Raw genomic sequence first — 16,627 nt, forward strand, 5'->3', positions numbered from 1 at the left:
ACCGTACAAGCGCAACCCGACCGCGCCGTGCATAATTCTACATAATTCTCATACTTCAGCCCAAAGTAAGCTGTTTGGTTTTTTGGCTTTAGTCTGTGGTTTTTTTTTCTGGGAAATATGGGTTTTGGTGTTTGTGATTATTTTGTTTTTATTATGACGTTGCTTTATACATCGCATTCGGTAAATAGGAATACGAATTAAAAAATAACGAAAAGTGAATCGATGTAAAAAACTGTTTGTTTTATTTAGAAGTAATTATTAATTGCTGTTGTTGGAGCTCGTGAAATAAATAATAATTGTTAAAGAGCAAAATGATAAAAAAATGCAAATGAACTACTTACTCACTAAACTTATTATCTCAGTAATAAATCTATTACTCTTACATATCTTACATCACAACAGATATTATTAAGTTAAAACAATAACGGAAAACAAAACGAGACGTTCCGCCGACATTTTTTGTTTTTATTCTTAAATATCCTAATGGTCGTGCTCTCTATAGTGATTATGAATTATCGCCAGTTTCTTAAGGGATTTTTTAATTAAAACGAAAAAAGTATATTATTCTATTGTAATATTACTTTATGAAATACTCCTTATAATTCAAAATTATATTATCAAAAACATAATAACAAACCAAAACAACCACAAAAAAGTTTTTAATCCACCATCATTTCAAATCTAAGCTCGTGTCGAAAATTATGCAAATCACTGCATTCAAATTTGGAACAGCATTCAAAATTCACGCAAACGCGTCACGGATGCATGTGGCCATTAACAAGCCCGTACATCTGGTGCGATCATAAAATTTAATCGCCGGTCTATGTCCCAGATGTTGCCTAACGCTGGCTGGCAATTAATTAATTGCGTATGTATGCTTACACTGCGCGTATTGGACATGACGGTTTACGATAGTACCGTTACATGAATATTCAATAGAGGCTTGTGTGGCCTTGTTTGGATTGAATTTGATTACGTTCATACCGACTTAGACTTCGGTTGTGCAAATCAGCTGTTAATTTAATTAACATTTGTCGAGGATTTAATATTGTTTTAACTCTCTTAATTAACGGGAATTGTTGGTAAATTAAGTTATACACTAGTCCCAAAAATTAAGGGATATAAAAAAAGAATCCAAATTTTTGGGTGATTTTCAACAAGCTGTAACTCCGAGGAAAATGGTCGTACAGAAAAAATAAAAAAAACAAATTGTAGCTTCAAGTGTCTAATTTTTAGATATGACCATGAAAATTTTTTGTCACGGCCAGGTCTGGAGAAATCCAACGAAAACTACCAAAAAAAAAATTTTTCAAAATTTTTTCCCTCCTAAAAAAAGGTCCACGGGCTTCAAAAATTTTTTTTGATTCTTTCGTTCTAAATTTCTTTTAGAAAATTTAATCCTCTTTAATTTGCCGTATTCAAAAAGCCTGTACGACGATTTGCCACGGAGTTATCGTCAATCAAAGCAAAAAAGTTATTTTTGACTTTGATATTCAATAACTCCGGAAATAATGATCGTACAGGAAATCAAAGGAGGGTTTTGAAAACTGCACAATATTCTCTATAAGAAAATGTAAACATCTTCTAAGAAAAAAATTTTTTTTGAATTGAAACCTCGGACTGAAAAAAAGACAAAAATTCGCGAAATTAAGGATATTTGGATAACTTGGTATAACTTTGGATAAAATCGATGAACGAAGAATATAATCGGTAATTTTTCAACCTCAAAGTGTCCCCTAATATCCCTCAAAAATTCAAAGCGCTGCGATTTTTTTTTCATTGTGCCCCGAAGCTTCAAATTCTTTGTTGTTGCAAAAATCACCTTTGTGAGCAATTTTGTGATTTTCATTCATTTTTTTAATAAACATTTTTTTTTCTCTCTAAAATCTTTATTTTTTCGATTAAAAAGCAAATCGCAAAACGAGAGATCGTCTATCGCTGCCATGAAGTCAAAATCGAGATTCGTCAGTCCATAAGACACTGGTCCACTGTCTACGACCCCAATCGTGATGGTCATGCGCATAAGCCAATCGGGCTCGACGATGTCGTGGAGTGAGCATAGGCACGCGATTTGAATTTTTAATCGAAAAAATAAAGATTTAAGAGAGAAAAAAAAATGTTTATTAAAAAAATGAATAAAAATCACAAAATTGCTCACAATGGTGATTTTTGCAACAACAAAGAATTTGAAGCTTCGGGGCACAATGAAAAAAAAATCGCAGCGCTTTGAATTTTTGAGGGATATTAGGGGACACTTTGAGGTTGAAAAATTACCGATTATATTCTTCGTTCATCGATTTTATCCAAAGTTATACCAAGTTATCCAAATATCCTTAATTTCGCGAATTTTTGTCTTTTTTTCAGTCCGAGGTTTCAATTTAAAAAAAATTTTTTTCTTAGAAGATGTTTACATTTTCTTATAGAGAATATTGTGCAGTTTTCAAAACCCTCCTTTGATTTCCTGTACGATCATTATTTCCGGAGTTATTGAATATCAAAGTCAAAAATAACTTTTTTGCTTTGATTGACGATAACTCCGTGGCAAATCGTCGTACAGGCTTTTTGAATACGGCAAATTAAAGAGGATTAAATTTTCTAAAAGAAATTTAGAACGAAAGAATCAAAAAAAAATTTTTGAAGCCCGTGGACCTTTTTTTAGGAGGGAAAAAATTTTGAAAAATTTTTTTTTGGTAGTTTTCGTTGGATTTCTCCAGACCTGGCCGTGACAAAAAATTTTCATGGTCATATCTAAAAATTAGACACTTGAAGCTACAATTTGTTTTTTTTATTTTTTCTGTACGACCATTTTCCTCGGAGTTACAGCTTGTTGAAAATCACCCAAAAATTTGGATTCTTTTTTTATATCCCTTAATTTTTGGGACTAGTTTATATAGAATTGCGAGTAAATTGGCTCGTAATTCGTTTAATCTTCTTTAGACCGAAGCTTTACTAAAGCACATTGATTATAACTACTTTTTGCCAAAATTACAGCTTCTTGACTCTGGTTTTTCTTATGATAATTTGACACCAGGAAAACCAATTTTCCGTACAACATTTTCTGCCCTATTTCCGCTTATTATATTTTATATGCGGTAAAATTGAGGTTGATTTTATAAGAAATACCGAAAATCGTGTAGATATGTACGTATATAATGTACAGCAAAACTGTTCCCTTAAAGTGTTTATAAATAAGAGCTATAGCCAATCGCACGCAACATTACCACTTGCTACGAACCACCTACGCTGCTACAAGCTACAACAAAGCACTTCGTAGCACATAACAATAAAGAATCGCTACGATCATTGTAGCAGTTAATGCATTGTATAATTTGATGGAATGCCGCATTGAATTCAGTGCAATCGATTACTGCATATTGTTTGCTACATAATGCAGGAATGTATGAAAAGATTATTATATAACTGAAAGAGAAATTGATGGCCAGCAGATATAAAAGACTTATTATTGTCTACTACCGGCTAGCCATTCAATGCTTATTAAATATTATATTTGATTCTTTTGACTTGTTATTGTAAATAACAGGCTAATAATTATCTATACGGACAAAACGAAATTATGTTTAAAAATATATCTTGAAAGGAATTCATTTACTGACCAATGATGACTGAAACTATCTCTATATTCAGATAACGAATATAATTAAAATATGTTGGTGAAATCTACGTACATTTCTGCACATTTCCCAAGTGCAAATATAAAATCAAATAAAATAGAGCACTGCGAAGTTAGCCGTATACATTCTTCTGTACATTTTAAAATATTTCAATATGACGGATATTTATTTCCAATAGCTCCGGGATGGCTCGCGATCCTAGGTGAGCTCAGGGCTGTCAGCAAACTGACTTTTGTTTTTTTCATTTCATTTGTCAAAGTCATAACTTCGATTTTTTAATTACGCTTTTCGGAAAGATTTAAAATATTGATATGCCGAGGTAATGAATATAACTCATAAGGATTTAAAGTTTGTTTTCAGAGAATTTATTGTTTCGAAAGGAATATAACGCTAGTAAGAAATGTTTACAAGTTTTCTTGTAGTTCTGTCATTAAATCACATCCTGTCTTCATCTGATATGCCTATAATACAATTTAACTGAGGTTTACTTCAGACAGATAAAGTAGAATAAAAAAAGCAAAATAATTCCATTAATGAAAGTGCTAATAAAAATGAGTCTACCATAAAATAATACAGTATCTAAAACCTAGTTTGCTGTGTGAAACCTCGTTGAGTAAATAAGTACATAATTTAAGTAAGGTCTATCTAACTAGCTCAAAGTGGTTGAAATATACTTTTTTATGAGCTCTGAGTTTTGCGGACGCGTTTTTTCGACAAAGTTGCCACGTAATTTAATAACCACGTAATAATTTAATTAAAGCGATGTTTTTATAGACTCCTAGTTTTTTATGGCATTAAAATAGTTTACTTGTATTTTTTAACGTTGATGTGTACGTTTGTGGGAAAATTTACGAGAAAACTTAATCTAAAATATAATATTTTTTTATTACGTTTTATTAACTTTGGTGATTTCGTTTCATTGTTGTGTAGTCTCTTACAAATTGTAGATCAATCTTCAGTATATTTAATTTAAACCCGGCAAAAGCTGTTTTTTTTCAAAACTTTTATCGTGTTTAGATGAAACATGTTACATTAACTTTCAACAATAAAAAACGATAAAAAATAATTATTTCTCTTTCTTTTAACGTGATGTCGTAGTCGATACTATTCTAAAATTGTAAACTAAATTAACGCGGGCAACAAAATTATAAAATCTGATCTATACTAATATTATAAAGCTGAAGAGTTTGTTTGTTTGTTTGTTTGTTTGTTTGTTTGAACGCGCTAATCTCAGGAACTACCGGTCCGATTTGAAAAATTCTTCAGTGTTAGATTGCCCATTTATCGAGAAAGGCTATAGGCTATATATCATCACGCTACGACCAATAGGAGCAGAGTACCAGTGAAAATTGTTATAAAAACGGGGAAAATTTTGATTCTCTTATGTGACGCAAGCGAAGTTGCGCGGGTCAGCTAGTATAAAATAAAGAGGGAGGTCAATATTTCAGCCCTGTGAGAGCCGGGTATATTTCTCAACATATCGCGGTGGCAGACGGTAGTGCGGCCTGGAGAGCAGAGACTCAGTTCACCGGAGACGGCTCATATTTCGTGCCAGTTATGCTTTCTAAGGGTTGAATAACGTTCCTCCAATATTGTACAAGAGGTTGTTGCAATTTTAATGGTGGTCGAATGTGAATTGACTTGTATTGAAAGTAGGTAAATTGTGGACTATTTTGAAACAGGGAATATATTTATTTTTGGGGTTTATTGGGTCCCACCGTACTGGCGTCTACGATCAATAATAATCAAAGTTTATAAACTTGATAATCATCATTTATCATCTAGTCTATTCATTGGTGACTATAATTCTCTCTAACTTAGTGGATGTCATGTTTTTGAGCAATAATGCAGGGAAATGTCGCAAAACCTACTTTCGGGTTCACTGTTCAATCATTTGGTAACAAAAAAAATTACATAAAGCGATGTTTATAGTTGAATAAAGTACGTATCTCTAAAAAGCGTTACATAGACAGCCGTAAAGTTATCAAAAAAGTACCTTTCTAAGAACAAGTCTTACTCAACATACACATACTAAAATCATAACACACTACCGTTTACTGCTCCATTATAATCAAACTAGAAGCATAACCTTTAAGTCTGTACAATATGTCAACGGTAACCCACGTCACGGTAACCTAATCATCGTTGTGTAGGCGTAAAGCTTCAGGATTCATCTCGACTATTCGACAGCTGTTTACAGTTAACGGAGATTAAACACTTCACCTACACGCCACTGGAATTAATATTAACCGAAGTTTTGATTAGAATTACGTGTACGATTAAACTATGCTTAAACATTACCGAAATGATGTGCCTACGAATGGCTTACGAGAAAGTATATGAGTGTAAGAAAAAAAAGTTGCTGACTATGGACCTTTGCACTGATGTTATAAAAGTTTAATATAAGCGAATAAATTACAATATAAATAGATAAAGGAGGAGGGGTTAGGACTTAAGGCCTAAACACTACCTTAACTCGGGAGGAGACCCTTGCCCAGCAGTGGAACAATGTCGGGCTAAACAAAAAGTAAATATGGATAATATTTTTTTTTATATACAACAAACAAAGCTCCTGCACAGCTAGAATCTCGGTTGCAACACAAAACAACGTGCAATGTTTATATTCACTAAAATAACCTCGAAAACACTGCAACGTCCTTACCTTTATTCTCCAAACATTCTCAAACTACCCTCGAAACCGCACACAACGGTAATTGTACGAGTCTCATAATGTTATTCAAATCTTGTTAACGGCACTACTTGCACTGGTTTTAGCTGGTTTAATCCAGTATTATCCGGTTAAAACCAGTAATGTGCATCTAAGTTGCGCGGTGGTTCATGTAAGGTTTCGCTGAGCTGCGAAATTTTGGGAACCGGCTTATACTTTAGAATATACCTAATGCAGTTTTCTTATGTAGGCCAAAATAATGTACCTACTATATCCTTCCTTTAACGCTTTGTATGCATAAGCTTTAGTGCACTATGGGCTGCTCAAGAAATAACTTAGCTTCATTAAAATATAGAGCAAATATTAAAAAAAGCACAATATTCATATTTCTTCTCTTAATGTAGCTTTTTTCAATTAAATAGAATACGCGCTAGACGCTGCAGAAACTCAAAACTCATCCTTAAGAAAACAAAACATCGTTAGCATACATGAATTTGTTTCAAATATGAAATAAGCATTGGTCTTATGCAATGTAGAATATGGTATTTTCAAAAACTGTTATTTTAACAACTCAAATATTCCCAAACAATCTTAAGCTATTTATGCCGCCTTAGAAAAAGCTGTACATTTTCTTTTCCTGACTAATATCTTTTCAACCAACAGAGTGACATAGCAACAAGATAACTGTACAAAGCTAACTGCGAGGTATCCCAGCATTCGTTCGTATAATGTCTTTGTTGAACGGAACAGCAGCACAAAGTGAAGGAACGCGTCTTTTCAAGACGGCAGACAACATGCGAATGGCTTTGAGATGAATCCGTGTGCGTGCCCTCGATTTATGCTTTTTATTTACATAAGTATAATATAGACACTGGTACAGGGTATCAAGATATATGAAAATTATATCTTCTTCCTGTTCACAGGTTACATTATTAAAGTTTTAATCATAGTTTCTGGTATAATAGGTAGCCCCATAACACAAAAAGTAAGATATCAAAATGTGACTGATTGCAATTTTCTTTTTTCATCTCCTTTATAAATTTTATTGCTCCAGGCGAACATAAACTACATCAACTAAATCTTGTTTGGCAGTTTTTTTTTGTGTATTTGTCTATTAAAATCCCTTTATTGGTTAAATTTAAAAAATCTATACGAAACATAAAGAATCAAAGGATTTCCAAATCTCATGTTCTGTAAGATGTTAAACATAAATGGATATTTTTAACTCCTTCTCTATTATATCTACAAGGTATATTTTTGATGATACTAAAAAAAAAAAATATAACAAAAATATACGTCTCATACAACCAATAATCAAACAAAACTTCGTACACGTTTATCAAACAAGCAAGAAGTATTACCCGTATTACTCTATGTCTGTAAGTTCAAGTCACCCGGCAGGCATGGATCCAACTGCCATGTAACTTGAGTAAATGCACTTCCAACTTGTTACGAAATACTCTTATATTTCCTCTCCTAGTTTTACTAGTTTTGTTTTCAAACTGTTGATACTTATTTCACTTTATTTGACTGGTGTTTTTATTGGAATATGAATGTATAGATTCTGTATAGCTGTTTTTTGTGAAGCGGTTGCTTGTTCTTTGTGATAATTGCAAAAATGCATTTGATTACCGCTTATTCTATAGATTATCCCAGAGTGATTGTTACTTGAATTATAATTTACACTATGATAGCAGTCAAACAATAGACATAGTAACAATTATATCATTAACCGCAAAGGACTATCAACAGAAATGCACAATCAAACAATTAATGAAGGTACGCTTCAGGCAACATTTATACACAATTATTGTACAGCTAATATGGTAACAATTTAACTGCCTGGTCCGAGTGGTAGTGTTTCCGATGGTTACTCACGAGGCCTGTGTACCGATTACCGAGATGTGTAAGTCCATTGGGGCCTTTCCGTAGTTTGAAGTTTATTTCTCAGTACTCAATGGCTGCAGGCAAGACTTTCAGCTTAAGAAAATAGTCACACAGAAAAGCAATACAAATATGTAAAAGCCTTATTTTTCATAAGATACAAATCACGAAACAATATTCTATTTACCAAAGAGATCATAAGTACACACTCTGAAAATAGTATCCTCCTATGTGTATTCAATATAAGATTGCTATCAAACACGATTGTTTTTACACACTTCACGAAAAAACCTTTTTGTTCACACCTTATACTGTTTTCTTAACAAATATTTAGAGAATGCTTTGGTATAAAAATATTTTTGCTGAAGTAATCTCGACCAGTGTAAGCTGAGCTCCTTCGTTTTCCATTTTCATTTGGATCGTGAACAAAAGGGTATTGCGTGATGTATGTCACGGGTCAGGGTAGAATGGTTATGTTTTTGTCACTCACGACACAAAGATGTGTATGATTGGAGTTTCTTTTGTGCCTCGTGTATGAAAATGCGTGAGTAAAGAATAAACATCGTGTTATTGACTATCCGTTTGAGGTTTTTTAGATTATAGATTTCAGGGAATTGTTATTGTGTCGTTTTGTTTTATAAGGTTTTTCTTATGACAGTATGAATAAGTTCCCGTATGAAATCAGAAACTAAGACAAAGGTCTTCACGAACTATCTAATAATGGAGATCAAATGCTGATGATTTCAAAATCACATTGGTTCCTACTGGTTAATCCCATTGTTGGCTCCGTAGCATACCACCATAATGTTCTCGTTTAGAGTTAAAATTTTAATCATAAAAATGTTAGGCTATGTAGAAATCAAATCTAACTATTATGTTCTCAATAGTCCTTACTACATTACGAGTTAACATTGCATCATCTATTTATATTTTTCATATTTATTTAGAATCCATGTAAATCCAGTATTTAATACAAAAGCACGTATAATTATGTAAATGTATGTAATTGATACTTTCGTTCATTTTATTCATAAAATAATATATTCAGTAGTAAATTGTAAAAGTGTTCGCACGAATTAACAGTGGAACATCGGAATATAAACACTGTTGATTTTTCGTTGTGAAATACGAGTATTTCAGTACTGGGAACTGTGAAATTAGTTGCGATACTTTGGTCTGTTTGTGGTACTGTACAGAAGCAAGTATTTATACAGATAAGTTGGACTATACATTTTATTTATGTAAAAATATTGCAAGAAAGTACCTAATGATTCATTATTAAATAATTATATATTATTACACTAATATTTTGCAAGAAAGTAATTATTCATTACTATATTACACTTATATGTAAAGTTTATATGAATGAATGAATGAATGAAATACTCTTTATTGTACTTGTATAAATAAAATAAAAAAGAAGATACAAGAAAAAGAATAGACATGAATAAAAATAAAAACAAAATAAAATTAAGATGGTAGTACAATTGGCGGCCTTATCGCACAGTGGCAATCTCTTCCAGGCAACCGTTTATAAATATTTTTAAGTAAGTATCTATATGATGATTTCGTACAGGCAATGCGCCAATAGCTTTTCTTTTAAGTAGATCGAAGAGTAAGTAAGTTTTAGACATTTATAGTCGACAAAAACTTACATACATACATTTCCATCTGGTTATATACTACTAAAAAAATACATTGGTTTGATTAAAACGAAACATATTTATATTATAACGTACACGATAAACAAACAGCGTAAAAACTCCGACCATTTTATACTCATTACCAAACCAACGAACATGAGTAAACAACTCTTAGGCATGTTTTATCAAAGAATTGTTTATAAATAATATACGTTTGTCTAAATTATTTGTACAATTCTGATATGAAACATTAACCGCATAAAACGTAGCTCAAATAAAGGGTAATGTCAACATAATTAAAAATTAAAATTTAATTAACGCCTTGGAAAAACACGTGTAAAATGGCTTTTATTAGCGGTTTCTCGTATTTTTGGAGTTAATTTTGTTCTTTTCCGGTTAGGTCAATGACTCTGTTACTTGTTAAACTTAATGATACACGAGTATACAAAATGACTGTATCTGTGCGATGCTAGAACAAGTAAATAAATTTACTTAGATACCGGTGCAGGGTATCATTTATAGTAAATATAATCAGTTATAGTACAAGAGTATGCACAATACCCACGTACACATTTTCTTCCGCACTCAGATAACCGAATGGCAACATATTCTGATATGACCAGGGAGAGATCAGGCGCAGATCCGACTCCTCTAGGTAATCTCCGAGGTACGAAGATCTGAGAATACTTTGAAAACAACTGTTTGAACGGATAGTTTCTAATCCGAGATAATTAAGATTCAAACAAACTGTCATTGAAAGGCTATTTATTTCAAATAAATAAAACATATTCTATCTTTATACCAGTTACAATGCAAGTAAAGTCTATTTTTACACAAAATCTATGCATAATCTAGGCACATCCGTATACAAGTGCGGTACAAAGGCGAGCCGTGCAGACGGCTGTATTGTTCGCACGCGTCGGCTCTCAATGCTGATTATACTATGCGCACAATGAATGACGTGCGAGAAATGAAAATACGAACGTAAATAGGAGACGTTATTGAAGATTGTTGCTATGAAGGATTCACTTTAAACCTTTCAGTTAATCCTTCTACCTCTATACTTTACCTACTAAAGTAGTATTATAAGTATGAGTTAATAGTAGTATTATATTATGTCAGGTGTATGACAATAATTAACTCGTATAATATGTGTATTAATAATTAAGTTTTTACAAAACAAACTTTTTGATTACGGCCAGTGTAGCATGTGCCAATACGTCATGCGAATCCAGGTAAAATGCATAATCTTCGTTCACTTCTTTTTAATATTAGATTAAAGAGTTTATTGTCATATATATAAAAACGTATATAAAAAAGAAAATAACACTATTTCTAGGAAACTAGTCTTCAAAAAAATAAAGTGATGCTGTCCATTTTCTCAACAGCAAAAGTCACCACAGTTTGAAAACATTAACAGTTATAAAACAGCCGAAAAACACATAATTATTCATACGTTCATTAAAGTCAATTTCAAAATTATACCACACGCCTCAAAAGCCGTTAATATGACGGAGTATGTCAATTTGACATAATTGACGCAAAATTGTCGCCGAATGCCGCGATAATCCGGTTTTATCCGGATCACGCGATAATTGTCATCAATTTGTCGCAACTTACCAATAAATACCGAGTTGGATCAAAATATTTTTCCGTTTTATGTGTACTAAGATTTAAGGTGAGGACAGATGATATAACTTATCTGTAGCGTTAAGAAATGCGAATGGTTCGTGAATACCTAATTGAACTATATTAAAAGCAACAATTTTTTATTGTATTAACGTCACAGATTTCGTCATAATAATATAATGGCTAGGTAATCTTTCTTTGCTATAGAATTACAGACTATAACTATGTAATAATAGACTTTGAACAGGAACCGGCAGTTAGTCAGAATAGAGATTAGTGTACAAGGGATTTAGCATATGTTTGTTGCAGATTCCATCCTGTGCGTCTGCGTTATTGATGAAATGTTATACAAAATCGTTTTGGATTATTAACGAATTCACAAGTAATTTTGAGCAGGTTTATCTTTGGTGTGTGCTAATATGTATTTACCTTCACGAATGGAGTTCGTAAATCAATTTGGTTAGATTGAGGATAGATTAATGTCTGCCATTCAAGTATTATTTGGTGGATAAGGTAATAGGAAGTGACTTACAGGAGCTACTTATATATATTTTGTGGAAATAGATTCTTTTGCTATTTTATTTTTTGCTTTGATTAACACAACGTACCTATTATTTAGTTAGTGTTACTAGACCTATGAGCACAGTTTGCACTACATTAACGTGACAGTCAGTTAACCTTGTTAAATATTTGATAACTAACAGTCATGCAACGTGAAAATTTTAATGGTATTTTAATATAATGTATCACTTATAGCTACTTCTTAAGCCAATCTCAGAGCTTATTAAATAAACTTGACCAGAACACCCCAGGAAACACAAAGGTAGCATATTTTTTGGGAAAAAAAGCACGTGTAGCATATATATTAAGTTAAATTAATACACTTATTACATTTTAAAACTTAAACTAATTCAGTAGGAGCGTGGGCAGACACGCGTGGGTATACTCTCGATATAATCGTATTGAGAGTCGTTCAAGTGTAAAGCGTTACGTCGTTTCTATTAGCACAATAATGGCTATTTTACGATTGAAGTACATCGACCCGACCGCACCTAACATTCACTGTTCGATGAATAAAATGTAAAAATATTACACGTGTACTTTTTGTACTCAGTAATAAAGTGGAAAAGAGAGAAAAATTGTTTGGTTCAGCACATAGATACCAATCGGGTTTCAGATCCTATATTCGGTAATTTATACTTGTTTCGAATGTTATTGATAAAGTGCTTTTGTAAGATTTTGTGTCAGAAAATTCGCAATTTATAAGTACGGAAAACGTCAAATGCCTTTGGACTATATAGATTAGGACTCATATACTTGGTAAAGAGACCCTCTACTAAGTATATTATATTAATTGCGTTGTAGAGGTGCTTCGGAGAGCTCGAATAATCAATGATTATTATAAAAAAACCTTGCAAGTTGAGCTCAGTCAGCGAGAACAACACTTGGTTGACCACGATCCATAAAAGCATCCAGCAGTAAAGATGAATAAAGAAGAAAATAAACTAGGTATTGTATGTAAATAAAAGAAAAGTCAGTATTTACACCGTCACTTTTACTTCGCACTAGAAATAAACAACCCGCACTGCGCTCATACGCTTCAAGCAGATCTTTTCATACCGTGTACAAACATTCTTCAATGTTCATTCATAGGAACTACGGTGTCTTTGTTCAGTGTACGCGTGGTGTGTAAGTGCACATCTGCAATGCATCACGGCTCGTATTGATGAATAGAGGCGTGCCTACGATTGATTGTTAATACAGTCTACAGGTACTTGATTTGTTTTGTATGAAGTAGGAAGTGGGAGGAAAATTAATAGTGTCGATGTGTTTTGAAATACACAATTATATTGATACATTTTAATGACTATTGTCGGAAGAGCAATTCTTATCAACACTTTTCCGTGCGGTCATATTTTCCTGTAGCCATTTACAATAATATTGGTGTAACTAATAATCCATTGACCTATCTTGATCTCATCATAGTAAATCACAGATCATAAGGGATCACAGAGAATCCTCAAAGATTTTCATCGATGATATTTTGTCGCATAATTACACACAAACACAATAGCTACACTAATGCTTGTATGTAAATTATAGCCCGCAATATATTATGTAACACGGGCTGAACATTTGACACTGAATTGCCGAATTCCTGAATTGTTTTGCAATCCTAGTCTGCGTTCCTTACTAATTCACACAGCCGATACACATTATGGGTGTTAGTATTTTAGTTCAGTCACAAATGATAAATAAAATTAAGTAAGCCTTGCGATTGAAACCCTTGGAAGTGTTTTGAATTTAGGAGCCTAATCTGATAAAACCTCTTTAATAGTAATACCGCTAGTGTGAGGTTACGAGTTCCCCATTTTACCTAGCTTTGTACCTAACTTTACCTTAATCTCATATTCTTAATATCGTGATGCACTTATCAAATCCGATAGTGAAAATCAAAAGTGTAGTAGTCGCGAAAGCATTAGGCAAACTGGTAAGAATAAAATGGCAACAAGATTGAATAGAAATTAAATAGTATAATAGGTAACTTTCCTTTCGAATTTTAAAACAGCTGCAAGGATGTTGCCGCAGCACGTAGCTTAAAGCAGAATGAGGCAAAAAATCATACCAATAGACAAGAATGTGTTAAAGTGGTTAATATATCTGGCTATAGGAAGGCAGGCGTAAGCACATTCCCACAATAGATGGAGGGACAGTCGCGGACATTAGTGGCGCGCCGGACTGTGCTGATCGTAAAATGTGCGGCTACGATCCGACAATAGGGATGTAGACTATCGATAAACAAAATTGTTTACTTTTAGCCAAATTGTTGCTTAATGATGTGGCTTGTGTTTTTTTAATAGCTTTAAGTTGTTGTGTATTTTTTTTGACTTCAAATAGCTTTTCTTGTATTTTTGTGTAAAGTTAGGCCAATTAATAGGAGATACCATTTCTAGCAATATGTAAATGTTCCAGGTTCAACTAAAATAAAGGTAAAAAATTACGTTCCAACAAAAATATTTATTTATATCTTTTTTTCCGAGTAATATCCAAAGCAAATATAAACGTAAGTATGAACATAAGCTATCAATAAATAAATGAAATGAAACGTAACATACTTTTTCGCTTGACATCGTCGTGTTTCGTTTTTAATAAATGTCACTCGTTTATCTTTCAATATACGTTTTATACTCTATTGATTTCAAATTGCCTTTAATGGGCCTTATTACGAAACATGATATTGATTTGAGGTTACATCAGGATTTCTCGTATAAATTACACGTTGGAGTAATTTAGTAATCTGATTGCTATTAAGTTGCGTTTAGATGATAATTGTAATATTGCGATAATCTTAGTATGTTTCCGGGTAACATGTACAAGCTAAAAAGCACTATTGAGAATAAGAAAGACTTGGAAATACAGTTAATCAAACAGTTATTTAACCCATTAATGTCCCACTGCTAGGCAAGGGTTTCCTCCCGTAATGAGGGAGGGGTTAGGCCTTGAGTCCACCACGCTGGCCAAGTGCGGGTCGGGGACTCTGCATGCCCTCAATAAATGTGTTAAACAAATTTTAGGCGTGGTTTCCTCACGATGTTTTCCTTCACCGTTTCTTTTACTGCTTACAATAAATGCTGATTAATTTAATAATTTATTTTAATAAGATGCTATCTATAAGTACATTGTCTCGTGTTTTATAGACTTCTATATTTACAGCCTACACAGGCTTGAACAAAGATAAAAACTTTTTCTATTTAAAAGAAACTCGCACTAGTACACAGTCCTGTGCCTCGAGGGCCAACACACAAATCACGAACACAATTCACGCGAAGAACTTAAAACAATTATGTGAGAAACAACTGTCGCTACACGAAAAAATATTAAAAATAATCTATCATTTCCAGATCACTACACCCTATTCGTATATTTTTTTTCAAATAAATAATAACGTATTAAATTTTAATGTTCGCGTTATGCCGTGTTGACTTTAACAAAACTACAAAATAACGGATACCTACTTAGTCCATTGAAATGTTACATGAATTTTACATTTCTTAGAGGACGCAATTTTATTTTTGGAATATGTAGGGGGGGTCAATAGAAGCTTAACTTGAAATTTGTGGGGTCGCCACTCTTGTCCCCTGGCCGCCATCTTGAAAAAGGGGGTGGAATCACTTTTTTCGCTATATCTCGGAAACTATGCGTCTTTCAATAAAACTGTAAAGGCATAATTTGTAGCAAATTATTTTACCTACAAATATGTTTAAAAACTTTTTGCCCTAAATTAACAATTAAAGAAGTTATAAGCAAAAAAGTGCAATTTTTTGTATAAAAAATTTCTTTATTGCTCTTTAACTTTTTTTAACAACCGTCGCGCGGATCGATATCTGAGGTTAAGCCACGCTTGCCGAGGTTGTACTGTGGATGGGTGACCATCTTACACATATCAAATTCCTCCTTGTTTCGAAACGCACGTTAAATTGTGGATCCCGGCTGTCATTTTCGGAGATCCTTGACAGTCGTTAACATTAGTCAGAAGCTTGAAAGTCTGACAACCAGTCTTAACGAAGGGTATCGTTTTATATCCCAGGTAACTGAGTTGTGGAGGTCAGATAGGCAGTCGCTCCGTGTAAAACACTGGTATTCAGCTGCATCTGGTGAGACTGGAAGCCGACTCCAACATAGTTTGGAAAAAAGGCTAAAGCTGATATGTATATATACAAAAAAAATTACCTCAGACCAATCTTGTAGAGTATTTTTCGAGGAAAATTAGTCCATATATTTTTTTTCAATTTCATTAATAAAAAACTCAGTAACAGCGCTCCAAAGTAGACCGGATTCGGAAAGAAATTTTTTGTTAAAATAATTTCACTTTTTTGCTTATAACTTCTTTAATTGTTAATTTAGGGCAAAAGTTATTAAACATATTTGTAGGCAAAATAATTTGCTACAAATTATGCTTCTACAGTTTTATTGTAAGACGCGTAGTTTCTGAGATATAGCGAAAAAAGTGTTTCCACCCCCTTTTCCAAGATGGCGGCCGGGGGACAAGAGTGGCAACCCCACAAACTTTAAGTTAAGCTTCTATTGACCCCCTCTACATGTTCCAAAAATAAAATTGCGTCCTCTAAGAAATGCAATATTCGGCCCTCAAATTGTAACATTTCAATGGA

General features: G+C 33.1%; 1 protein-coding gene across 2 annotated transcripts in view; it reads right to left on the reverse strand.

The window, feature by feature from the left end:
* Positions 1-16,627, reverse strand: part of tok (tolloid-like protein 1 tolkin) — an 81,264-nt gene that overhangs the window by 32,057 nt on the left and 32,580 nt on the right. The window lies entirely within an intron of this gene.

Source organism: Anticarsia gemmatalis, chromosome 6 (assembly GCF_050436995.1).
Source record: "Anticarsia gemmatalis isolate Benzon Research Colony breed Stoneville strain chromosome 6, ilAntGemm2 primary, whole genome shotgun sequence".
NCBI classification, from domain to species: domain Eukaryota; kingdom Metazoa; phylum Arthropoda; class Insecta; order Lepidoptera; family Erebidae; genus Anticarsia; species Anticarsia gemmatalis.